At 43.5% G+C, this 27,962-nt stretch overlaps 1 long non-coding RNA gene across 1 annotated transcript; it reads left to right on the forward strand.

Moving 5' to 3' along the window:
- The first annotated feature begins 6,692 nt into the window (after positions 1 to 6,692).
- Positions 6,693 to 12,376, forward strand: LOC310745163. Its single transcript, XR_014540002.1, has 2 exons — positions 6,693 to 8,187; positions 12,141 to 12,376. It is a non-coding gene; the product is annotated as an uncharacterized lncRNA (long non-coding RNA).
- The last annotated feature ends 15,586 nt before the right edge of the window (positions 12,377 to 27,962 follow it).

The following is a 27,962-nucleotide window of genomic DNA, read 5'->3' on the forward strand; positions in this document are numbered from 1 at the left end:
CTGCAGTGTGACTTCTTTCCTTGCATATTGAGATATCTTTCCTGGGGAACCTTCAGCCCGTGGGCCTAATCAGGTCCAGCATGTGTCCCCATAGGTGACATCATCTGTGACATCAGGTGAGAGGCAGAGGTGACAAAACTGGCAGGAGAGGCTTGCTCTCTCGTGATTGGCTGTGAGAACAAGCCAGCTAAGGTTCTCTATGCAGGGGAACTGTGCAGCCAGCCAATCACTGAAGGGGCTTACAAAGAACCCTCCCTAACTCTGTACCCCCTCCAAATGACATTTCAATTTAATTTCTAGTATCTGTGTGAACAGATGGTTGAGAAAGACTTGTTCTAAAATCTTCTCAGTGTCTACAGCAGGTGGTGCTCTTCCATATTTATCTTCAGGGAATGAATTGTGAAATGAATTCAGAACTGCTTCCTCTGCATATTTACACCTAGTAGTAAGTAGCTGCCTTTAATTCAAAAGGTGAGTTTGGGAATATTTTATTAAATGAGCTGGTCCGTCTGTGTTCACGGAAGCTTACTTCCAAGAAAGGGTAAATAAGATTGCAGGCTTAAATTTCATTTCATTTCACTTTTAATTTGTAGACACGAGGCAGTTTGCAAGCTGAAGAAACAACAAAATAAACAGCCAAGGTCAAACACATAACGACAATCTGATCCAATGCAAAAAAGTCGCAGTAACTTTAAAATAAACAACTTATATCAAATAAAGCAATATTCAGTAATTCATTAGAATATAATAGTAAACAGTAAAATCAACTATCAGCAAAAAATATTTGAACTGTTTACAGTTATCAGTTACAATAAAGAGTTACTAAACTGTCATCAGTAAAAACAACGGCACAAAATATCACAGAACATACAAAACCATGTGAAAGGATCAAATTGAGAAACAAGGACACACAAGTTATCAAATTACTTTTAAGCCCTCTTCATTCCTTTGCAGGCACATTGTGCCCTTTTTGTTTTTAGCTCTTTAATCTCTATCTATACTTAACAGCGTAATTGAAGCCCCATAGACTATTATTTTTGTCGCATGTGTCTTTGAGCATTGAGAAGTATTTGCTGGGAAAGTGATAGAGGATTCTGTCCCCCTCAATGGGGAACCTGTGGCTCTCCAGAAGTTGCAGTCCCAGCCATCATGACCAATGGCCAGGAATGGTGGGAGTTCTAGTCCAGCAACATCCCAGAGGGCCACAGGTTCTCCATGCTTAATTTTGAAGGATCCCAGCAACATACACTCTCTTTTCCTCAACCCTATATAGAATATATAACGTGGGTTGACTTGCTCAGCCTTTTTGCCCAGTGCTTCTCAAATGCCCAACAACTAGCTGATTGTTGGCCATTTGGGAAGCTGTGTGCAAGAGGTTTTGCAGTCCCTACGCAACTCCTTTGAGCCAAGCCCCACTTTTCCATGGCCCAGAGATGGTCATGGCTCCCCCGAAACAACTCATGGGCACAATGGGGAGGCCTGGGAAGCCAAATTTGGTCCTTGGGCTGGAGGTTCCTCACCCCTAGCCTTGGGTATGATAACGTAATTTGGAAGATACTTCATAGCTATAAGGAGAGAAAATATCCCAAGGAAGCTTCAGCATAGAAATTCATTATGTTCCATATTTTTCATATGTCAAGGCCGAAATTTCCATAAGTATCTTTTATATCTGGGTTTCTTGTGTGGGTTTTTTGTACTGACACCTGTCAGCAATTCAGTTTGCTGAAATATGTGCTATAGGAGAAGAGCTCTGTGCAGGAGCTTGCAGTGGACTAATCGAAAATAAGATTAAGATATTTTAGCCTGTGGCTTTCTTACTGCATTTAACATCTACTATTCTGTCATCATCTCATCTTCTTAAAAACGGTGTATAATTTCATAGCCCTGTGGAGGCAAAAAAGAAAAAAGGCTGATATGTCGATATGTGCTTGCTACACACACAAACACACACACACTCACTTGTGGTTAATGTGATTTGCCTTGAAGAATGTGCATAAAACCAACCATTGTGCTGAATCATTGGACTGGAGAATGTGCACAAAAGAACAGCATAAATTTTGATTTCCCATATTAGCCAAGCTTAAAATGTTGGGTATTTCATGTGGGGCATTTCATACATTGCTTGATCATTCAGTCTATTATTTTCTTGGGCAATGTATACCTTTACTTACTGAGGTGTGAAACACTCACGTCTTTTCAATATTAATTGGAAGTTATGCATGTTGATGTGTCCAATTCCCTATTTTTGCTTCGTATACGTGCTCATTATTCTTCCTTTCTGGTGAATGTGCACAATAACAGGCCATCGTGCGCATTCTTCAGTCAACTTGTATTAACCCCAGACATTGTTTTTAGCTTTGCCCTGGGGCAACAGGGACAGCCATTGTTGCATATGCTTATAAACCTGATCCCCAGACTTTAAAGATACCATATTTGGCTATTAGACCATCCTCTTTCAGAATTCTACCTCATAAATCTATATTTTCACCCCAAAGATCAAGTATGAAATTTTATCAAACTCCCTCTCTGAAGAATTTCCGCTTTTAAGGAGATGTGTCACATTTCAGCCAAAGTCAAGTTTTTGAAGTAAAAATGGAAGTGTCATAAAATCCAATTTAAAACACACATAAAATGCTGGATTCTAAGTTATTAAAAGTGTGCCATCCTTATCAGTGAATCTTATTGGGCTCCTCTAATCATGTTAATTAGAACTTCAATTTCATGGTATACAGTTTGCTCTTCTAGCTGGGAGGCGAAACTGCATTATTATTATTATTATTATTATTATTATTATTCCCATGGATCTGACACACAATGCACCTTTTTAGGTTTTCTGACTTTGGTCTTGCTTGATTGTTTGTATATTATAGTTTGTATATTATAGTTTGTTTGTATATTATAGATTATATTATAGTATATTATAGTATATTATAGATTGTTTGTATATTATAGTTCTCTATATAGCACAGCCTATATCTATATATAGCACAGCCTATATCTATCCATATAAAATCACCAGTGTTGTCTAGGAAAGGAGCAGAGAGCAATTCAGTCATTGGAAGAGACTAGTTAATAGCATCATTTTTTTCGATGCACTCATTAAATGATTGGTTAGAACAATCTATGCTCTTGCTTATTTTTCAATCAAATTTGAGCAGTTTTATCTTTTAATAGCAACTGACAAAAATACATAGTGTTCTTGCTCTTGGCGTGTCTACTGAGAGACCAATGAAAATTCACAAGGTTTTTTTTAAATTTTAATAAAACTATAAACCATGAGTTACCTAGTACTGATTTAATGAACAATTTAATTCAGCTTCCCTTGGTCTTGGCTCTGAGGACAAATACCACAGCACCTTTTAAAATATCACTTCAATATGCATGAGCTTTCAATCCTGCAATTTTTCCCCCTCTGAAAAATGCTGGATTGCTGTCAACCGTATGAAGCCAAAGTGCAATGGTTTGCATTGTATTAGAGTTGTAAATAAGGCAATTTAATTTCTAGTACTGGCAGTTCCTTACACTTCCTTTGTAAATAGGGGGAAGATATTGGCACTGGACAACTAAAACTAAGGCCAATCAACCTTTGCAGGAAGAGCAGAAACTTTTATCTTTCACTACATGGGATGACTCTTTCCGAAAGATTTCCTATTTCTTAGCATAAAAGCAATTCACTCTGTTATGATGAATGGGAAATGCAGAGTCATGAATGCAATTACGCATCTGTGTAACCTTATTGCTGATAAACGGAAATTAATGGGCGACATCCAATGATATCCACCCTTTTCTGCAATGGGACTCTTTGCAGCTTGACAAGCTCAGGAGAGCCAATCAAATCTTTTTTAGGAAGGGCATGCCACATTGTCACAATCTAGACATGACAGCTGAGAATGCATTAGGTTCAACACTTAATTACATCTATGGGTTCAGACATTTCTGTATCATCCAGGTATTGAATATTGCCTGCTTGGCTCCATTGTGAAATATGTCTACCAGCTCCATCTGGTACGCAGGCTGAGACCATACCTGCCCGCAGACTGTCTTGCCAGAGTGGTGCATGCTCTAGTTATCTCTCGCTTGGATTACGGCAATGCGCTCTACGTGGGGCTACCTTTGAAGGTGACCCGGAAACTACAACTAATCCAGAATGCAGCAGCTAGACTGGTGACTGGGAGCGGCCGCCGAGACCACATAACACCGGTCCTGAAAGACCTACATTGGTTCCCAGTACGTTTCCAAGCACAATTCAAAGTGTTGGTGATGACCTTTAAATCCCTAAACGGCCTTGGCCCTGTATACTTGAAGGAGCATCTGTACCCCCATCATTCAGCCCGAACACTGAGGTCCAGCTCTGAGGGCCTTCTGGCGGTTCCCTCACTGCGAGAAGAAAGGTTAGAGGGAACTAGGCAGAGGGCCTTCTTGGTAGTGGCGCCCGCCCTGTGGAACGCCCTCCCATCAGTTGTCAAGGAAATAAGCAACTATCTGACTTTTAGAAGACATCTGAAGGCAGCCCTATTTAGGGAAATTTTTAATTTTTAATGTTTGATGTTTTATTGTTTTTAATATTCTTTGGGAGCCGCCCAGAGTGGCTGGGGAAACCCAGCCAGATGGGCGGGGTATGTATAAATTGTTGTTGTTGTTGTTATGTTCCATTTTTCATCCACTTCATTCCTCTATATGGAGTACACTTGTTCAATTTCTAACACTCATTTGGAACAGAACAGGGAAACGTCACTGTTTTCAGGTTTATTTCCACCGCCACATTATTCAGTAAAAGCATCTAAGGCGGCAAATGCAGTCCTATGTAAAGGATCACTGTAGGCCCTGCTTGAAAAAATAGCCAGTTTAAGCTTTGTATTTCAAAGCTCCTGAGATTTTCCCTGCAAGTCAGGCCTCTCTTGTTCACTTATCCAGGGAGTGGGTGGTGCTGTGGTCTAAACCACGGAGCCTCTTGGGCTTGCCAGTCAGAAGGTTGGCGGTTCGAATCCCTGTGACGGAGTGAGCTCCCGTTGCTCTGTCCCGGCTCCTGCCAAGCTAGCAGTTCAAAAGCATGCCAGTGGGTTTGAGCCCCACATTTGGCAAAAGATTCCTGCATTGTATGGCGTTGGGCTAGATGACCCTCATGATCCCTCCCAAACACAATTCCCTGATTCTCTGATTCCATGAAACCAATATCCCCCCCCCTCCCATGGGTTCCATCTGTTTATGAATATCTACCTTCCACACATCACATTCATGCACATGCAAACACCATTCTGCCTCAACCACATTTGAAACCTCCCATGTACTCACACAAACATATACCAGCCAACATCCATTCACGTTCCTGCCCTGGCTTCAGTCCACAAATATCCACTGGCTTCTGTTGACTGTCTTCCAAAGGTGAACTTCCATCGGCCAACATCCACAAACATCAGTCTGCTTTAGCCTTGTAGCCTCCACAAATTCCAAATCCATAACCACTGGCTTCCATCTATCAACATCTGCCAGCTTCTCTCAGGTGCATCATCAGATGTCCGCCAGCTTCCAACCACAGATACCAGCAGCCTTCAAGCAAGCAAACTTGCCTTATTATCGCTCCCTAGCATCCCACTGCCAGAGGATGGCCTCCTTCCATTCACCACTTTGCCTCCTCCAAGTGGAAGAAACCTGGGCAGTGCTGAATGTCACATCCATTGCCAGGTGTGTCCTGCTGGAAACAGAAAAGGGCTTTCCCCTTGGCCTGCCTTTATATCCACTCAGTTGCCAAGTGCTTTTGTGACATCACAAGAAACCCACAGCCAATGGCAACAGCTGGGGAGGCATCATCTTCATTGCTTTGAGCCTCACAATGGCGGGTGGACCTATCAGTGGTTGTGTGCTTGTTTATTTGGGACATGGGTGGTGCTGTGATCTAAACCACTGAGCCTCTTGGGCTTGCCGATCAGAAGGTTGGTGGTTCGAATCCCAGCGATGGGGCGAGCTCCCAATTCTCTCTCCCGGCTCTTGCCAACCTAGCAGTTTGAAAGCACGCCAGTGCAAGCAGGTAATAGGCACCACTGATCACATATGATCTGATAATACAAAGCCATTCATCTGCAACTGTTTTCTGTTTCCCTAAATGCTTTTTCAAACCCTAAGTTGGGAAATAGAACATTGAACTTTGCCAGGAAGGAGCTGTAAGTAAATATGGCTGTACCATGAATAGAAAGACTTCCTGAATAGAGTGGAAGATGGCCCTCAAAAGTAGCCTTTCTTGAGTGGCTTATCAACCTTCTCTTATGGATCCTTCATCTACATAACCTGCATTAGCAGGTAAGAGGTTTTTATTCATTTTAGCAGGCATAATAACAGGGTGCTAGAATATACACTATAACCAAAGAAGACATTCTTAAGCGAGACTGCAGTTTTTAACACCAAAAAGAGAGAGATCAATTGCTTTTTAACTGGTGTATCTTCTAACAAGACAGCACAGCTGGTGTGATTGTTTGATTGCTGTCTACATGGATGGTTCCTATGTTATTGCCTACATGGTGTCTCGGGCCCATATGAAGCCTGAGGTCAATTCTTGTGGTTCCGATGCAGTGCATGAAATTCAATGCATTAGGGAGGGTGAGAAAGAGGAGGAGGAGCATCTTTCTGCATTTCAGAGGAGGCCTGAGACAAACCAAAAAAGTCATCAGGATGTAGCTTCCCCTTGCTCCTTCCAACTGACCTGTCATTTGACTGAAAACAATGACAAAGTTATGTCCTGATAAAGATTAATATTGGGAGAAGAAAAATAGTTTTACTGTGCATCTGGAAAGGAAAGTTGCAATGGTTTCCTTTTTATTGGCATAAATAGTCAAGCCTTTAGTTCCAGTATGGAGTCTTCTCTACGGTTCTTCGTGATTATTTCAGTCTTGATTTTGGAGATGGGAAGAGGTGTGCTTCAGAAACCAGCGCTACGGTCCAGTACAAGTCTGTAGCAATCTCCTGTTGAAAAGAGAATGGTAGTCATTCCTTCAAAACAGGCAGTTCACCAAAGAAAACAGAGCTGTGGCATGAACAGTAATGCAAAACAAATGAGAACATGAATGAGGATGAGGACATTAACATTCGGAGAACAGGAAAACAAGAACAGACCAAAGAACACAAAATAAAGCATTGTCATCGTGCTACTTTTATTTTCAGAGGCTGCCTCATCTCTTTCCTTCCTAACAGTGTGGAAAGTGGATTCTGTGGAAGTTGAGGCTGAAAATCATCCTCTTATTTTCCTTTTTGGTGTCAAGAGTAGTTTATTGGGGTGTTTTCTTTGTTATGTGTCCCTGTACTTGTAACAGCGGGGAATCCAGAGATGGTAGATGACTCATAGGCCCTAAAGGATGGAATCTCAAGAGCAGCAATTCCAAACTGTGGCCCATGGCATATTAATATGCCCCAAGAGACCTGAAATATGCCAAATCTCAGTGATAGAGCATCTGTTTTGCAGGTTCAATCCCTACCAAAGCCTTCTCTGAAATCCTGCCATGCCCCTGCTATTCACTATAGACAATTCTGAGCTAGATGAACCATTGGTATGAGATAGCAGAAGACAGGGTCTTGAGTTCCTGACTCTTGAAATGGGGGTTACCAAAATGGATACTAGGATAGCAGCTACTCATGATGGTTAAATGTGAATACCACTTCCTGGGGTAAAAATAAAAAAGAATAAAGGACCCCCTGGATGGTTTAGTCTAGTCAAAGGTGACTATGGGGTTGCGGTGCTCATCTTGCTTCAGGCCAAGGTAGCCGGTGTTTGTTGGCATACAGCTTTATGGGTCATGTGGCCAGCAGGACTAAACCGCTTCCAGCAAAACGGGACACCATGATGGAAGGCAGAGCACACGGAAATGCAGTTTACCTTCCCACTGCAGCAGTACCTTTTTATCTCCTTGCAATGGCATGCTTTCAAACTGCTAGGTTGGCAAGAACTGGGACAGAGCAATGGGAGCTCACCCCATCACGCGGATTTGAACCACCAACCGCCATCAAACCGCCGTCGGAGCACGTTTTCTGTTCTCATCCAGAAGCAAAGTTCTTAACCCGAGGTACTATTTCTGGGTTAGCGGAGTCTGTAACCTGAAGTGTCTGTAACCTGAAGCGTCTGTAACCCGAGGTACCACTGTACTATTAATTAACAAGTGGCCCCACAGCTGGAAAGAAGAGGACTGCTTGTATCTTGTAAATGTGAGGTTTCCTTCCACCTTTGATTTGAGGTCCGGGGGACTGTTCTTTGGGTACCAAAAGTCTGGGAATCTATCTTAGAATAAGGTCTGGGACCCTTCCCAAGAAAGGATAATAGACTTTGCATAAGCTAAACTAGAATGTCCAGTGTATCTTATCAGGAGCAATGTAGCTACCAGGACCAGGATAAAAAAAGGAGTAAATGGGTCATTGGTTACAAACAATGTTGAATAGGTTTAGTCTTGAGGTTTTGATCCAGAAAACAGCCATTGTAATTCGCATGAGAGAGGTCAAAGAGATGCTGTGGTTACAATAGTTAATGGCTTTGCTATGGCTAAGCAGAGCTACAAATATCCAATATCCACATTCTCTCAAGTACCTTGTTCACGCTGCTATAAAAATGTTTATTGTTGGTAGCACTAAATGGCTGAACTCAAACTACTTCATTAGCTAAGAGGGGAAATGGAAAGGATTTTGGAGGCTACATGATGCAGCAAGACAAAAATCAGAATAAAGATGACTTATGTGCTTTTACCCTTTAGTAGACCATTAAGTGATGAATGTTCATCTGTAGTCTCTGACGAGCTTCAAAATCACACAGCTAGGAGCAAGTTCCTTCCTGAGTCATTTAAGCAATATTTGATAGCACTGCAACAAATCATAAGATTGACTCCTGGATAGTACTTTTATCGCCTTCAGCAAGTGATAAATGCATGCCTTCCTGGCCCGATAATGATAAAGAATTTTTATTTAGAATTGCCTGCCAACTGGCGATCAAAAGCTGGTAAAAAAATAATAATTGTTCAGATTCTGATTTAATGGTTCTTAAAAGAAGCAGATTGCGACATGGGTGGCGCTGTGGGTTAAACCACAGAGCCTAGGACTTGCCAATCAGAAGGTCGGCGGTTCGAATCCCCCTGACGGGGTGAGCTCCCGTTGCTTGGTCCCTGCTCCTGCCAAACTAGCAGTTCGAAAGCACGTCAAAGTGCAAGTGGATAAATAGGTACCGCTCCAGCGGGAAGGTAAACGGTGTTTCCGTGCGCTGCTCTGGTTCGCCAGAAGCGGCTTAGTCATGCTTGCCACATGACCCGGAAGCTGTACACCGGCTCCCTCAGCCAATAAAGCAAGATGAGCGCCGCAACACCAGAGTCGGCCACGACTGGATCTAATGGTCAGGGGTTCCTTTACCTTTATAAAAGAAGCAGATAAATATCAAACACTATTGGTAAGTAAGGACCCACAGAGTTGGGAGTTGATAAGCAAATGTGATTATATTTATCAAGTATTAGACAGTGAGTATGGGTGGGTCTCGTTACAAAACATTAATGGTTTCCCATTTGCTTACAGACTATACTCATGATAAATTCAGTCTGGGAGTATTCTGTATTCCAGTTATCTCTACTTCACACCCAGTTAACAGGGCATATACTCCAGTGTGTATAAAATATGCACACTTAGGTGTGTATACATGCATCTTACAACTAATCCAGAATGCGGCAGCTAGACTGGTGACTGGGAGTGGCCACCGAGACCATATAACAGTGGTCCTGAAAGACCTACATTGGCTCCCAGTACATTTCTGAGCACAATTCAAAGTGTTCATGCTGACCTTTAAAACCCTAAACGGCCTCGGTCCAGTATACCTGAAGGAGCGTCTCCACCCCCGTCGTTCAGCCCTGAGGTCCAGCTCTGAGGGCCTTCTGGCATTTCCCTCACGGCGAGAAGTGAGATTACAGGGAACCAGACAGAGGGCCTTCTTGGTAGTGGTGCCCACCCTGTGGAATGCCCTCCCATCAGATGTCAAGGAAATAAACACTATCTGACTTTTAGAAGACATCTGAAGGCAGCCCTGTTTAGGGAAGTTTTTAGTGTTTGACGTCTTGTCGCTTTTTAAAAATTTATTATTAATATTCTGTTGGGAGCTGCCCAGAGTGGCAGGGGAAACCCAGCCAGATGGGTGGGTTATAAAATAATAATAATAATAATAATAATAATAATAATAATAATAATAATACATTCTTAGGCGACTTCATGCATCTGGGGGAGCAGGATGCCGCAATAAAGTAATTTCACTTTATTGGTAGCATTTTAGGCAGCATTAGGTAGCATTTTACAAACTGGATTGCAGCGAAAATGGTTCTCCTGTTACTCCCTGGAGATCTCTACAGTTTGCAACATAAATCAGCATGTGTTTCCAGGGACTACTCCGTTTTTCAGATAATGATCTAAGGGTTGCAAGTGTGTTTTGCCACACAAGTACTCCCTTTCATGGATGGTCAGGCAGCGATAGCACTACCAAGTAGTAATAGGGTAAAGTAATTTTCCCCAAAGTATTACACATTTCAAAGGGTGCGTGGCATATTTTTTAATCGTGATTTTTTTTAGCTGCAGAAAACAATTCAAAGAAAAAGTATTATTATTAAAACTACCCCCAAATAATCTTTGTCCTAGACTAAGCTCTCAAAATAGGTGCACAATATGTAAGTTTGGAAGCACCGGGGTAAGGGATTCACAATTATGTAGCACATGCCTCCAGATATTACTGTGGTATTCGAAAACCATCAGCAAATTTGCACTGCACATTCTTAAAATGTGCACCACACTTCAGAGACTGATCTTGGCAGGAGCCACCAAGTCGTTTGAACCTTTCCTATCTGCTAGAAACGTTGGGTAATCTTCCAACACTCCCCATATTTATCCTGAAAGTTTTTTGTAGTTGGCCTCTTTAATAAGTAGAAGTGAGAGAGGTGGAAATGATTTCTTTCAATATTCTGAAGAGCGACAGCAGAGCATTTCCTAGCCACAGAAGCAAACAAGTGAGACCTGCAACAAAATGTTGGAACAATGAGCTCTCCTGGTTGGCGCTCCAGCCAAGCCCACCCTCATCCAGCATAATCCATCAGAGTTCTTTGCCCATTTTTCTGATAGTCAATATTTAATGACCCTCCATTTTAGAGGGGGGAGTCTTTTTAAAAATTGTACTTCTACAAACTTACTTTTTTAAAAGAAGCCTCCAAGCCTGCTTCTGTTTCCCTCTTGAGATTCCGACTGTGCTATTGGCTACGTAAGGATCCGCACTGACAGAACTAGTTCACTATTAACCTATAGGCCTAGGAGACTGCCTGATGTGCCATAATCCCAGGAGCTCCCGCTTCAGGAAAACATCCTTACATACCGTATTTTTCGCTCTATAGGATGCACTTTTCCCCCTCCAAAAATTAAGGGGAAATGTGTGTGCGTCCTATGGAGCGAATGCAGGCTCCTTGGCTTCAGCAATAGCAACGTGAAGCCTCCAAAGCGCAGAGGGAGAGCTCCCCCCGCGCTCCGGAGGCTTCGCGTTGCTTTCACTGAAGCCCCTGGAGCACAGCGGGAACTCCCGCTGTGCTCCGGGGGCTTCAGGCAGCTATCCACAAGCCTTCGGAGCGCAGCAGGAGTTCCTGCTGCACTCCAGAGGCTTGCAGATAGCCGCCTGAAGCCTGGAGAGTGAGAGGGGTCGGTGAACACTGACCCCTCTTGCTCTCCAAGCTTCGCTTCGCTGGAGAGGCGCTGCACAGTTTTCCCTCTCTGTGCAGCGCCCCTCCAGTGAAGCGGGAGGAGAAATGGAAGGGGCTCCATTTCTCCTGCCGCTTCGCTGAAGGGGCACTGCGCAGAGAAGGGGGGAATATTTTTTTTCCTGTTCTCCCCCTCCTATGGTCTGGTGCGTCCTATAGAGCGAAAAATACGGTATTTACTTTCTGGTGCTCCCTGCACCTCTAGAGGAGACGCGCCGAGGATCTCCTCACTAAAAAAGGTTTAAGAGTGATCTCTGCTCCCTGTTTTCTAAAGGTACAACCTCACATATATATTCCTTTTTGCAAGTGTGACTAAGTTTTCTATATGCATTCAGTGTACAGGCAGTCCCTTTCCTTGTCTGTCCCGCTCCCCCTCAGCAATTTCCTTTTCCATACTTTTCCCAGGGTCTGTCTGAGGTAAAGTTGGTTTCCAGCCTATTTGGCTGCTGCTTAGCCTGGATAAGACTGACGCAAAATCAGCTGAGAGAGAAAAACAACTAGAGGAAATGGAGGAGGTTATAATTGCTTCCTGGACCAAGAGAATGCACCCACCTTTTGTTTCTCAGTGAATCAGCTTTGCTGAATATTTAGCTTGGTGTTTTTGGCTTTTTTTCAACAATAAACTAAAACTGGTGAAGCTACATTCCCTACGAGAAGTGTCTTGGGAAAGAATAATAGTGTCTAAAAGCAGCAGCCCCCCAAATCCAGTTCCTCAGTGTCCATACTTAAACTCTTCCTGCCCCATACTTCCTCAAAACCAATGTGTACATCTGGTAGGGATGCGGGTAGCGCTGTGGTCTGAACCACTGAGTCTCTTGGGCTTGCCGATCAGAAGGTTGGCGGTTCATATCCCCACAATGGGGTGAGCTCCCGTTGCTCTGTCCCAGCTCCTACCAACCTAGCAGTTTGAAAGCACACCAGAGCAAGTAGATAAATAGGTGCTTTTGTGACATCACAAGAAACTCACAGCCAATGGCAACAGCTGAGGAGGCATCATCTTCATTGCTTTGAGCCTCACAATGGCGGGTGGACCGATCAGTGGTTGTGTGCTTGTTTATTTGGGACATGGGTGGCGCTGTGGTCTAAACCACTGAGCTTCTTGGGCTTGCCGATCAGAAGGTCAGCAGTTTGAATCCCCATGATGGGATGAGCTCCTGTTGCTCTGTCCCAGCTCCTGCCAACCTAGCGGTTTGAAAGCATGCCAGTACAAGTAGATAAATAGGTACCACTCCCGCAGAAAGGTAAAAGCATTTCCGTGCGCTGCTCTGGTTCTTAGCTGTTCATTGGCAAGCTACATTTGAAGTTGCAGCCCTTAACTGTCATAAATAGTTCTGTTCTCAGAAATGGAGAAATCTACATGGCTCAAGTTAAGAGAGAGATTTTGTTGGAGTTGAGCAAGAGGGAAAGTTAAAAAAGGTAAAAAGGAAAAGGACCACTGGATGATTAAGTCCAGTCAAGGGCGACCATGGGGGTGTGGTGCTCATCTTGCTTTCAGGCTGAGGGAGCCAGCGTTTGTCCACAGACAGCTTTCTGTGTCATGTGGCCACCATGACTAAGCCGCTTCTGGTGCAATGGGACACCATGACAGAAGCCAGAGAGCACAGAAATGCTGTTTACCTTCCCGTTGCAGCAGTACCTATTTATCTACTTGCACTGGCGTGCTTTCAAACTGTTAGGTTGGCAGGAGCTGGGACACAGCAACGAGAGCTCACCCCATCGTGGGGATTCGAACCGCCAACCTTCCAATCAGCAGGCCCAAGGGGCTCAGCGCCACCAATGTCCAAGAGGGAAAGTAATGTGTCTTCAGAATAAACATTCAGGCTGGTGCTTCTCTTCTGCTGCTTAATGTTCTGAATTTCAATAGGTGTTTGCCATGCTCTGTTTAACTTATATGAACAAATTTAAAGGTGTCTGTATTTTATGTGGCAGCAGGAGATTGTTGCCAGACCTTTTTGCAAACAGCTTCAAGGGCAGCAAACAATTTACTGCAAAATGAAATCCATCTATGACCACTGAAGCCAAAACGAAAAAGGCAAGAGAACTCATTGATTAATACCAATTTGTAAGACCTTGCCCACAGATTGGAAGTACTGTTCCTCTGTGTATCTGAGCCTTACAAAAGCGAAGGAGATTGTTATTGTTGTCCTGTTAAATCTTAGCAATATTTTGCATTGCATTTCTTAAAATCTATTTGATACTTGGGTGGGAGGGTGGATAAATTCAAATTTCCCCTGATACAATTTATTTGGCTATAAAACACTCCTTTGTCTTCACTATTAATGGCAAGTCTTTGTTCTCACAGACTGCTGAGGGAGGGAAGCGTTGAATGAACTCAGTTCATCTTGAGGTAAAAATCCCACCCAATGCTATCTCACAAAAATTGCTTAATAATAGTGGGGGGGGGGAGGGGATTCAATCCCTTATTTAGTTTTATTTGCGTCAAGTGGCTGTTATTTTCCTCATTTTTGTTGTTGCTCCTTCCTGTGTCAGCACCACTCTTTCACAAAAAGGCCTGCCTGCTGGACAGAAACATTTAGAAAGAGATGCTTTGTGGGGGTGCTCATCTTGTCACACTTTAACAAGAGCTGCCACGGTCATTTCACAAAGCCCTCCGTAGACACGCAGCAGCATGTTTAATGCTTAGACATATTGCTGGGGAGGAATTTGCCCATGGGGACAGCACATTGCTCTAATCTCTTTGCGGTCCACAGCAGGAACTTCAGATCTATAAATTGCTTGCTAAAAGCTGCTGCAATCAGATGCACAGCAAAAGCATTCATAAACAGACACACACAGAGAGTGAATTGCATAGAGATGCTATCAGTCTTGTGTTAGGAATTAATCTTGGAATATACATTTATTTTAATTTATGATAAATATTTGATTGTATATTTTTCCAGTGTGTGCTCCTATTATTATTATTATTATTATTATTATTATTATTATTCAATCAATCAAATACCTTTATTGGCATCACAGTATAAAACATTTCAAGTAACTGGAATAATTAAAAAGACAAGGGTGAAGCTATCAAGGGTTATAAGGTCATGCTATGGTCGTGTGCATTTGGATGTTCTGCTACGCCCTGTCTATTTCCCGAAAGGATAGTTCGTTGGGAACCCTTTCGGGTAAAATTGTGGCTAAAAAGGAAGCTACTAAAGCAGTAATATCTCTGTCCCGATCTGCCAGGAGAAACCTTATCTGGCTTCTCAGAGTTATGGGCCGGAGATCCAACATGTGATGGCCTGGGATTCGGACTTGGATGCTGAACCTGAGGGATCCCAGTCTGCACAGGATTCCCTGCCTCCAGAACCAGCTGAGCCGGGGCTGGGGCATGAGCCTGAAGGGTCCTCACCTGTGCTGGATCCTCAGGTGCAGGCACCAGCTGAGTCTGCTCGGGCTCCGGAGGGGGTGGAGGGGGTGGAGGACCCATTGCCTGCAGGTGCCCCACTCTCAGCCCCGTCAGGGGAAGCTGAGGTTGCCTCTGGGTCCGGTAACCCTCCAGCCTCTCCTGAGCTGCAGAGGCTCAGGTCAGAGAGGCGGAGGAAACTAAGTTCCTGCAGGAGGAGTGCTTGCCTCCAGGCCAGGAGAGGTGAGTCACTAGAGGATCAGGGCCGCCCTATGCCTTGGGGCAGATAAAAGCCGGGCAGCCCAGTACCAGGTTGCGGGAGCAACATTGTTGGTTGCTAGTTCCTGCCTGAACCCTGTCCTGCTTTCCTGCCTGAGCTCCTGACCTGCCCTGGCTCCCTACTTGCAAGCCTGTGCCTGACTTCACCCGACTCCCTGCCCTACACCCTCGCCTCTCAGCTAACTTTGACTGTGAGAATCAGCAAGGCATTCTTGACTGACCTCAAACCCCAATGCTCACCAGGCAAACATCACATCATATACATCTTTGTGTACAACATATCTAGCCAATGTGCTGCATCTGTAGCTGGTTGAGGTTGATGGAAGTCGAAATCCAAAAACACCTGGAAGGAACCATGTTGGTTATCCCTCCTAGCAGCACCCTGCAAAATTCCTCAGATAACTCTGTTTGCTGCTGTGGTCCATACTTCCTCATTTCCCCAGCAAAGTCACCTAGAGATCCGAAACCATCGTTCTTGTTTGGTTTTCCTTCCTTACCTCTAAGATGGGTTTTTCTGAGATCCTCCAGACCATCTCCCATCATCCCTGACTGAGGAAGATGGAACATCTTGAAAAAATATCATGAAAAAATATTGCTTGGTAGCCCCTCTATGTGGGCATCATTGCCTCATTTGTTTTAACATGCTCATTAAAGTTGCACCCACACATTCTACTTGCATCGAGGGATTTTTCTTTGCAGTATTGATTATGACTCATTTTTGCAAAGATGACAGCTCTGAATACAGCTTTCATGTACCCATGAAAGGCTCCTCATCGGGTGTGTGGGTGAGTATTTCATGTAAAGTTGTAATTTTTTAAGTGTGTGTTTTCACAGACTTTGTTATTAAGAGATTGAGGGCTTTGTTACAGTACAGCCGCTGATGTAGGCAGAGTCAGCAGGCTGATTCCTGTAGGATGCTATCAAGACAAAGGCAGTTGGAGGTAGTACCAGGCAGGCTTGGTAGTGCAGGATCCACAGGTCTTTGCCCCTGTGTAAGCAGGGGCGTAGCTATTCAAGGCTACAAACACATTGCTCCAAAAAATGAGAAGAGGAAGATGCAGCTTAGGATCAGATTTGCTTTTTCTGGTGAATGTCTGCAAATAACAATAGTTTAAATGGAAATGCAATGCAGCCTATGAAGGGGTGGCTGAACAAAATCTGGGACATGTCTCTTTGAGAATGTTGTCTTATCAAAATCAGGTGATAAGAGGAATTTCTTAAAAGTTTGATCCTATTTAGACTCCTTTTCGAATCTCCTTTTCCAAGTTATTTTGAACATCCTTTTCAATTCATTGTATATCATTTCCCAGTAAGCTTTAACCTTACTACAAGACCACCACGTACGATAAAAAGAACCTTCTTTCTCTTTATATTTCCAATACTTGTTAGATTTATACATTTTTGCCAGTTTACTCAGTATTAGATACTAACGATATATCATTTTCATATAATTTCCTCTTACACCATAAGGTAAAGGGACCCCTGACCATTAGGTCCAGTCGTGGCCAACTCTGGACCACGCTCATCTCGCTTTATTGGCCGAGGGAGCTGGTGTACAGCTTCCGGATCATGTGGCCAGCATGACTAAGCTGCTTCTGGCAAACCAGAGCAGTGCACGGAAACACCGTTTACCTTCCCACCGGAGTGGTACCTATTTGTCTACTTGCACTTTGACGTGCTTTCGAACTGCTAAGTTGGCAGGAGCAGGGACCGAGCAATGGAAGCTCACCCCTTCGCGGGGATTCGAACCGCCGACCTTCTGATCGGCAAGTCCTAAACCATAACATGCTGTAAATTTTATATCCATATCCATATCCATTTATGGATATATCCCCAGATATGGAGATGGAATATGGAGATGGACCAGTGTTCTGACTCCATACAAGACAGCTTCCTCTGTTCCTATCAGCTGCCCTTGGTTTCTAAACAACAAACCCACCCCGTGGCTTCACAGTGGGAGACAGGAGCTCAGTCTTTTCAAGCTGCAGGCTACAACCAACATCTCATGCTGGAGAGAAAGGTTTACGCTCTCACCGGAGTTATTTGATCAATGGGATAACAAAACAGGAAGTGGTTGTAAATCGCCCTCCCTGTGATCCTTGGGTGAAATTTAATAAATAATATGAATTGTATATCTTGCCCAAAGGATTGAACAGTAACTCACAAGAAGGAGAAGGAGGAGAAGAAGAGTTTGGATTTGATATCCCACTTTATCACTACCCTAAAGGTAAAGGGACCCCTGACCATTAGGTCCAGTCGTGACCGACTCTGGGGTTGCAGCGCTCATCTTACTTTATTGGCTGAGGGAGTCGGTGGACAGCTTCTGGGTCATGTGGCCAGCATGACTAAGCAGCTTCTGGCGAACCAGAGCAGCACACGGAAACACCGTTTACCTTCCCACCGCAGCGGTACCTATTTATCTACTTGTACTTTGATGTGCTTTTGAACTGCTAGGTTGGCAGGAGCAGGGACCAAGCAACGGGAGCTCACCCCGTCATGGGGATTCGAACCACCGACCTTCTGATCAGCAAGTCCTAGGCTCTCTGGTTTAACCCACAGCACCACCCGCATCCCTTTTTTTATCACTACCCTAAGGAGTCTCAAAGCGGCTAACATTCTCCTTTCCATTCCTCCCCCACAATAAACACTCTGTGAGGTGAGTGAGGCTGAGAGACTTCAGAGAAGTGTGACTAGCCCAAGGTCACCCAGCAGCTGCATGTGGAAGAGCGGGGAATCAAACCCGGTTCACCAGATTGCGAGACTCTTAACCACTACACTACACTGGCTCATGCCAAGACCTAACATTAAGAAAGGATTTTCATGTTACGGCAACAAAGGATTTCCCCAGAGGAATGCCACAATTAATATTCACTCTTCAGTGTAATGATATAGAATAGTGAACATGCTTTGGTCCTATGATACAAATGTTGGAAAGCTTTAGGCATGTATGTGATTAGCTGATTAGCTTCGACTCCTCCAAGCCAAGTTTGCTCAGTCAGCAACTGGCACAAATGATTAGCCACCGTGTTTCCAGATATGGGTTTATTTCCCCTAAGGCAGCCCTGAATGCATTCATATGATCAAACCTTACGACTGTAACATTAAAATTTGCTTTGTTAGCCTTTTATTTAACTTTTTCAGATTGTATGTGGTGGAGAAGGTATTTTTACATAATAAACGTTTCTGGCAAATGGCGAGATGTGAAGCATAGCTTATTCTTTTGACTCTCTACTCGTCTGACTTGCTCCACAGAGGCTGTGACATGGATTTATTTATTTGCTTCTTACTTTCTTCCTCAGGAAGTGTCAGTCCTAGACTTAGACATTATATGGGGAACATGCCACTGCTATTTCCCTCTCACACAGGGTTGGGTGGCATCTGTAGGGGAGAATTAGTGAGACAGGGTGTATAAACCTTCTTCTCGTCGTTTGACATTTCCTTTACATTGAAATGAAAGTGAGTTATGTAAATAGTTACTTAAATTGAGTGAGTTGCAAAACCTATGTTGAATAGCAGGCGGTGAAATGAATAATATAGTACTTAGGGGAAACCAAACTGCAGCATAATGGAAACAGAGCTGGTTGTGATGAATGCAGGTCAGAACAGAAATCAGTGCTGCCTTACATCCCTAGTTGTAAGCTGCTGCCTCCTTCACCTGCATTCCCTATTATCTCAGCAAATGTTGTCTTAGGGCTACATTTGTCATGTTAACATCCAAGTACAGTGGTACCTCGGGTTACAGATGCTTCAGGTTACAGATGCTTCAGGTTACAGACACTTCAGGTTATGAACTCCGCTAACCCAGAAATAGTACCTTGGGTTAAGAACTTTGCTTCAGGATGAGAACAGAAATCGTGCTCTGGCGGCACGGCAGCATCGGGAGGCCCCATTAGCTAAAGTAGTACCTCGAGTTAAGAACAGTTTCACGTTAAGAATGGACCTCCGGAACAAATTAAGTTCTTAATCCGAGGTACCACTGTAGTGGCCTCCTTCAGTGTCAGACTACAGTGGTACCTCGAGTTACAAACACCTCGGGTTACAAACACTTCGGGTTACAGACTCCGCTAACCCTTGGGTTAAGAACTTTACCTCAGGATGAGAACAGAAATGGCACAGTGGTGGCACAGTGACAGCAGGAGGCCCCATTAGCTAAAGTAGTACCTCAGGTTAAGAACAGTTTCAGGTTAAGAACGGGCCTTCGGAACACATTAAGTTTGTAACCAGAGGTATCACTGTACTTATCTGTCTCTGTCTGTCTATCTGTCTCTATCTATCACCTATCTATCCATCTTTCACAGTTCTACAGCAATAGCAATATTGTTGTTTATGGTCAGAGGCACCAATATCCACGCAACATTGGGCAGGGGCTTGTCGTGTGCACATGATGTCACATGTGCGTTTCCTTTCAGATGTGTGACGAAATCAAAAGTGATAAAAATAGGTTTGATGTTAGATTTGTGGTCCACCAGGTATAAGAAACCTTTGGCCCTCCATATATTGCTGAACTACAGCTCCCATCATCCCTACCCATTGCCCCTGTTTGCTGGGGTTGATGGGAGTTGTAGTACAGCAGCCCTTGAAGGGCCTAAGGTTTCCCACACCTGCTGAATGGAAATGTGTAAGCTGGTGTAAGGTTGATAGTAGAAGGAATAGTCTTTCTTACTAGCCGTGTCCACCCAGTATAAATATATGTTTTGAAATAATAATAATAGCCTTGGCAATTTTCTGCACAATCTCCTACTAAAAATTGCATTGAACAGGAGGTGCAATCCACATCCATCCCATGACATAATGTCACCTATTGTTCCTATTTAGTGCTCTGAGTCCTTAACTCCTTAAAGTACAGCATAATTTCCTGTAATTGTTCTGGGCCAAAGTCCTGCACTTTCATCCATTATCTTAGCTCTCCCTGCTTTGCTGCCTTTTAATTTATTTCTTGTGCTGTATTGCAAAAGTGGCCCATTCACCAAGACACCCGTTAGTTTCTTCAGCTAATTTTTGTTCCTTTTTTCAAGCCAGGAGTGGGGAACTTGTGGTTGTCCAGATGCAGACTTCTGTCAGGCCCAGTGAGCATGGTCAATGGTTGGGGATGATGTCTCCATTCATGCTCCAGCCATATTTGGAGGGTCACAGTCTCCATTCATGCTTTAAGCAGAAGCCAAACTAGGCTACATCACCACCCTGCGAACTATCTACTTCACAGACCCATTTCGGCCCCACCCCATTTGGGAGACACTTTTTGTTGTTGTTGTTGGCAACATATTAAATTTCGTTTGTTGGGACGGATCTGTAATTGCATAATTTCCATTCTCAATAAAGGAAGCATTTTTTAATAGGAAACACAAGAAGCTTACTACTGGAACAACGAGAGACGCAACTAGATGGGACCTGCAAGACCCATGATCAAAATTTCCAAATAGGGCTGGGTGATATGTCAATATATCATCCAAAACCGCTTAGAAGTCCATATCGTGATATCGGTTTCGTAAGTTTGGACCTGGAAATATATTGTGAGTCATGATATGTGTGTGTGCTATGCAAAAATCACAATGTGGGGAATACCGTGAAGCCAGCCAATACCTCTACATAGCTCCATCCTTATTTCAGACATTGTGATCTATTGGTATATCATGATGTTTAGTGGTGATATATTGCGATGCTGAAAGCCAGATATCGCCCAGCCTTAGTTACAAATAGACCTAAAGTAGGTTAGGATTTTATTTATTGGTGGCAGGGAGACTTAACCATTTTTTCTGATTTGAATCACTCCCCTTACCCTCAAGTTGCTCTTTCTCCCTTGGAAGGAGATATACAGGTTGGTGTCATGTATGTTCAATTATATGCAGCATAAAAAATTGTTACACACCACCCCAAGCGGTGCAAAATTCTCAGGGTTCCAGGTGCTTGCTCAGGTTCGGTTTCCTTGGAATGAGGGAAAGTGGAGACACTGGTTTATTTATGATACATGGTTTATTTACACATATACGGCCTGAGTTTACAACAGAGGGGCTCACAGCATTAACACCCCAAGAGGGTCTTACTTCTCCCATAACCACAGCCTTGGATTCCAGCAGAAATCAGGCATGGCTCTGTCTCACAGGCTTCAGCCTGCAACCTTGCTTCCAACTTCTAATTTATACGCACCTCAGCTTTCAACGAGGGACGCAGGTGGCGCTGTGGGTCAAACCACAGAGCTAGGACTTGCTGATCAGAAGGTCGGCGGTTTGAATCCCCGTGACGGAGTGAGCGCCAGTTGCTCGGTCCCTGCTCCTGCCAACCTAGCAGTTCAAAAGCACGTCAGAGTGCAAGTAGATAAATAGGTACCGCTCCGGCGGGAAGGTAAACGGCGTTTCCGTGCACTGCTCTGGTTCGCCAGAAGCGGCTTAGTTATGCTGGTCACATGACCCAGAAGCTGTACGCCGGCTCCCTCAGCCAATAAAGCGAGATGAGTGCCGCAACCCCAGAGTTTGCCACGATTGAACCTAATGGTCAGGCGTCTCTTTACTTTTATCTTTACAGCTTTCAACTCTGACCTTAGTCTTCTAACTACTAGCAAGTTGAAGGATGGGAGCCTGTCCATTTGTCGTCTGTCACAGAGCCACTTCCTTTCCTACCTTAATGGCCCATACTTAGAGGGACATTACTTCATCAGGAAGCTAGCCTGGCTATTACAGGAACTAAATCCATGGAATTAGAATCCAAACTCCTAGCAGTATGCTTAAGTGCTTTCTTTTATTAAAACAGGTTCGCGTGTTCTGTGGCAAACGTACCGTCCGAAATCCTTGTTGCGATTAAACTCACCCATGAAAATAGGCAAACAAACCTTGTGCTGGTCCTATTATGGCAGTCATATGCTTCTGTTGCAATGAAGAGGAAATGTGCCTCAGTTGTTGATCAGTTGCACATGATAGCCGACAGCGGTCCATGTTTATTCCAAGTGGATGCTTAATTTCCTTTCAAAGCCCTCTCTTCCACGGTTTGGGAAGTGGGAAAGCCCCGGGGTCATTGGACAAGAAGGATGAAACAATTGACTTGTTGCCATTGCTTCAGGGAAACTTGGAGACACAAACTATTCTCGGTCATTGCATAAGCAAGCAAGACTCTCTATTGGGGTAGCTAATGTGGTGTTCAGGCCCATAGCTGGGGTGATGAGGTCGGCCCCCGCCAGGGGTGCAGGTGGGGTTTTTTTGGGGGGTGCAAAATCGGCTAAAAAATATGTCCATAAATATAAATGTTGATTGCTGCCTCATAAGAAGTAGTTTTTAATAGAGGGTGGATTGAAGCCGGGGTGGTGGTGGAGGAGAGGCAGAAAGAAGAGCTAATTTGTCCATGGCTAAGGGGCACAATCTGGACGCTTTTGCCAGTAGTGCAAGATCACCTAGCTACGGCTCTGGTGGTGTTCTCCAGATTGGTTTTTTAAAAATGTCATAACATTTTAATTGTAATGAGAGATTAGTTTTCATTCACATTAACAGTCTGTAGGCTTTTGAAAGTGGTAACTGGCACATATGGGACCAGTATATATAAATAAATAAATAATAAATTATTATCATTATTGTTTGTATGTAGGTTCTATTTTCTTTGGTTTTCGTCTTTCATTTTGGAAGTATCCATCCAGGGTTTTTTCCCTTTAATTTTTTTGGGGGCCCCCAAGGGAGTGGGGCCCTAAGCTATAGCTTGTTCAGCTTATACATAAGTCCGGCACTGGGTATGGGTCACTTGCATTTGCAACTTTCGGTTTTCTGTTTGCAGCCAGAGCAAATCCCAATATTAGCAGATGGGGGAGGAAGGCAAATATCCCAGTTGTTCCAATGCCAGAGAGGTGGGCGTTGAATCTGAAATGGCACTCCCAAAGGGTGCATGAAATATGGGCCAGTTAGAGGGAGGAATCTCTAATAAGACACCTGATATGAATTCCCCATCTGTCTATGCAGTCCAGTTCAGCATTCTATTGTAAGAAAAATCCCTTTTTCACTCCATACTCATTACCTTTGATATCTCCGACATTATTGGACATCTTTTATGCTGTGTGAGCACGACTGTACCTTTAAAACAGGCACCACTTATAAGGTTGTTAAAAAAGAAGACTATTTGTCAGCTATCTCCTAGCACACCTGACTGCCAGCTGCAGGTAAGCACTAGCAAGAAACAGGAAGGATGTAGCGCAGTTGCTTCTTCCTCCTTGTCAGTCTCCTTGTCAAGATAAGGGTGTCTAGGATTCTGCAATTTATTTTTTCCGTGGGCAAAGGAGGTCTGAAATGAAAACAGGCTTTTGGAATGCACGGCCTTAAACCACCAGCAGCTTGTGGCCTTATAAAGATGCCGATCTCGCTAACACCCTCTTATTTATTTTTCTCTCGATAGCAATATTGGCTGTAAATCAAGTCTATACCAGGATTTGCAGCTTGCTCGCTGATACAATAAAGGGAGTGCAGTAAAAACAAAAGTGAATTTTCAAAATTAAATTTGCAGCCGTGCTCACATAACCTGGAAGCTGTGGGAATCACAGTCATTTATTTCATATTCTAGATGTAGCTAATTAAAAACTCTTCCTCCCCCCCCCCACTTCTTTTTTACTATATGCACCCCAAACCCAGTCATATGAAAGGCTTCAGTCCTAAACCCACTTGTTGTTGTTGTTTAGTCGTTTAGTCATGTCCGACTCTTCGTGACTCCATGGACCAGAGCACGCCAGGCACTTCTGTCTTCCACTGCCTCCCGCAGTTTGGTCAGACTCATGTTGGTAGCTTCGAAAACACTGTCCAACCATCTCGTCCTCTGTCATCCCCTTCTCCTTGTGCCCTCCATCTTTCCCAACATCAGGGTCTTTTCCAGGGAGTCTTCTCTTCTCATGAGGTGGCCAAAGTATTGGAGTCTCAGCTTCAGGATCTGTCCTTCCAGTGAGCACTCAGGGCTGATTTCCTTCAGAATGGATGCGTTTGATCTTCTTGCAGTCCATGGGACTCAAGAGTCTCCTCCAGCACCATAATTCAAAAGCATCAATTCTTCGGTGATCAGGCTTCTTTATGGTCCAGCTTTCACTTCCATACATCACTACTGGGAAAACCATAGCTTTTACTATACGGACCTTTGTTGGCAAGGTGATATCTCTGCTTTTTAAGATGCTGTCTAGGTTTCTCATTGCTTTTCTCCCATGAGCAGGCGTCTTTTAATTTCGTGGCTGCTGTCACCATCTGCAGTGATCATGGAGCCCAAGAAAGTAAAATCTCTCACTGCCTCCATTTCTTCCCCTTCTATTTGCCAGGAGGTGATGGGACCAGTGGCCATGATCTTCGTTTTTTTGATGTTGAGCTTGATGTTGAAACTGACTTAGGTGGATGCAAATAAGCATCAAAGTTGGTTAGAACGTTGTGTTGATAACGCCAAGGTTGCAGATTCGATCCCTGCATAGAACAGCTGCATATTCCTGCATTGGTTGGACTAGATGATCCTCAGTGTTCCTTCCAACTCTACAATTCTATGATTTAAAACAGGGGTAGGCAACCTAAGGCCCGGGGGCCAGATGCGGCCCAATCACCTTCTCAATCTGGCCTGCGGACGGTCCGAGAATCAGCGTGTTTTTACATGAGTAGAATGTGCCCTTTTATTTAAAATGCTTCTCTGGGTTATTTGTGGGGCATAAGAATTCGTTCATTCCCCCCCCCCCCAAAAAATATATATAGTTCCGTCTACCGTTCCTCAGGCCCACCACATGGTCTGAGGGACGGTGGACCAGCCCATGGCTTTAAAAGGTTGCTGACCCCTGATTTAAAAGAAAAGTGTGTAAGGCTGCAATTCTATACACACTTATCTGGGAGTAACTGAAATCCATACAACCTTCTTCTTTGATAATAATTTTTATTAGTTTTCAATTAGAGCAATCCAATAAAAGCCTCATTATAGCAATGCCAAATTCTAATACAATTAATAATACCAATCATTGAGATGCCAAATTTTTCAATTTAGGTGCCCCCCGCACGCTAGAATTGATGGTTTGATGATTTACTTTATTTCTGCATTCCAAAATCTTATAAATTTCAATTACACTCCAGTCAAAATAACAATCCCTTATATTGCAACTGCAGCTTTAATGACTTCCATTCGTATTGACACATTAAATTATTTATACATCTACGGGTGAAGTATTCAAACTGTATCCTTGTTCTTCCTGTGTGCGGCAATTATTCTGTCCATAATACACCTTCTTCTGATGCACCTAGGATTCCATCTCTCAATCAGAATATAGCATCCCAATCATAGACATGCTTACTCAAAACATGGAAGCAAAAATCTTGCTTTCAACAGATCTTATTTTAAGGGCGGAACTACACTCATTCTCAAAGTCAACTTTGCATAGCAATGGTTGGGAAGCATTTGCATGTAGGAAGCGGTGGGCAGAAGGGGATGTTTTAACTTCCTCCCTGCGTGCTATTTTCCCTTCCATCTTCCACAAACTTTCCCCTAGCTACATTTCTTTGCTTGACCAGAAAATAAATGCTAGCATTTGCTAGTTGAAAAGGAAGAGTTATAGAAGAAAAGCAACTAATGCAAAAAATTACACTCTCTCTCACTTCCCTCCTACAAATTCAAGGGAAGCTCTGTGGTAAAGCGTCGCCATTGCAAGCAGATGTTTCAAGGTCCAATCCCCAGAATATCAAGGTAGGCTAGGAATGCGCCCCCATCTTAAACACTTGAGAGATACAGCCAGCCAGTGTAGATAATATCAAAACTATGTGGACCAATGGGCTGACTCAATATAAGGCAGCTTCCTAGCCCTCTCTACCTTGCAACAAGTTGATTTGGCAATACCATGAAGCTCAACATCAAAAAAACAAAGATCATGGCCACTGGGCCCATCACCTCCTGGCAAATAGAAGGAGAAGAAATGGAGGCAGTGAGAGATTTTACCTTCTTGGGCTCCATGATCACTGCAGATGGTGACAGCAGTCACGAAATTAAAATACACCTGCTTCTTGGGAGAAAAGCAATGAGAAACCTAGACAGCATCTTAAAAAGCAGAGACATCACCTTGCCAACAAAGGTCAGTATAGTTAAAGTTATGGTTTTCCCAGTAGTGATGTATGGAAGTGAAAGCTGGACCATAAAGAAGGCTGATCGCCAAATAATTGATGCTTTCGAATTATGGTGCTGGAGGAGACTCTCAAGAGTCCCATGGACTGCAAGAAGATCAAACGCATCCATTCTTAAGGAAATCAGCCCTGAGTGCTCACTGGAAGGACAGATCCTGAAGCTGAGACTCCAATACTTTGGCCACCTCATGAGAAGAGAAGACTCCCTGGAAAAGACCCTGATGTTGGGAAAGATGGAGAGCACAAGGAGAAGGGGACGACAGAGGACGAGATGGCTGGACAGTGTTCTCGAAGCTACCAGCATAAGTTTGACCAAATTGCGGGAGGCAGTGGAAGACAGGAGTGCCTGGCGTGCTCTGGTCCATGGGGTCACGAAGAGTCGGACACGACTAAATGACTAAACAACAAACCATGATTTCTACCAAACGTGTTGTTCCACCAAAAGGAAGCATGTTGTTTGAGACATGGTCTTTGTAGAGTGTTTAGCAACTCTCCATATCAGGCTACCAAACATGTTGTTCAGTTGCAAGCAATTGTGGTTTGATGCACAAGTCTTTCCAAAGTATATGGCAACTCTTTGCATAAGGCTGAATGTAGTTGTTTCTTTCCATCTGACTTAACTGGAAGTGTGTGTGTGTGTGTGATTATTACATAACTGGAAAGGTTTGCTTGTCTTCCTCTTTCCTTCTCCCATTTTCCATTTGAATAATGTCTTAACAGATAATAAGACAGAAGAAAGCCTAGGGCCTGTTATTTGTTTATTTATTTTAATAAAAATGTCATTGACCGCACCTAGACAATGAAAGGCACTTTATAAATAAACCATCACTGAAGCACAGAGCATATATGTGATTACAGGATGATTTTCAGTTATTGAGAAAAATATTATTTAAAAGTGAAATTTGTACATTGTTTCAATCAATCCAAAGGTGATTTTCATTTCAGATTGTACTCTTCTTGCTTGAATGTTTAAAACATTTAATAAACTTTAAAGCTGTATTTCCATAGATTCAAACTTGTATGAGAGGCTTCACCTGTGTTGCAGTGACTGGGCTGTGGGCACCTGAGGTCTGAGCATCACTGGTAAGCATTGCTTGGGGAAAAGAATATAGAAATTTCATCCAGACACATTTTCAGGTAATAAGACTGTGCTTCCAAAGGCTATACCCTTTTCAGAACAGACAGCTGCATTGAAGCTGCATTTCTATACAGTGATATATTATTTTAGGGGAGGGGCTACTACTGACTTGCGAATATTGCCGCAAGTTATCAAGTTACACCCTAGAAGGAACTTTGCCCCGTATCAAAGCAGCTGCCGTATAAAATGTGTTTATCGCTTGTTGGCTGAAATGATTCACCGCGTTCTCAACCCAGTGTTCCTGTAAACGAAAGCAATGTATACCGGTAGTTCAAGCTCCAGACTTGTTAGTTCTCTAAGCAGAAAGAGAGTTTGCAAAGGATGCAGGTTCTTCTATTTTGGAGCAGCTGTAAAAAACAAAAATAAAAACA

This window comes from Podarcis filfolensis, assembly GCF_964270895.1.
Source record: "Podarcis filfolensis genome assembly, chromosome: 11".
NCBI lineage: Eukaryota > Metazoa > Chordata > Lepidosauria > Squamata > Lacertidae > Podarcis > Podarcis filfolensis.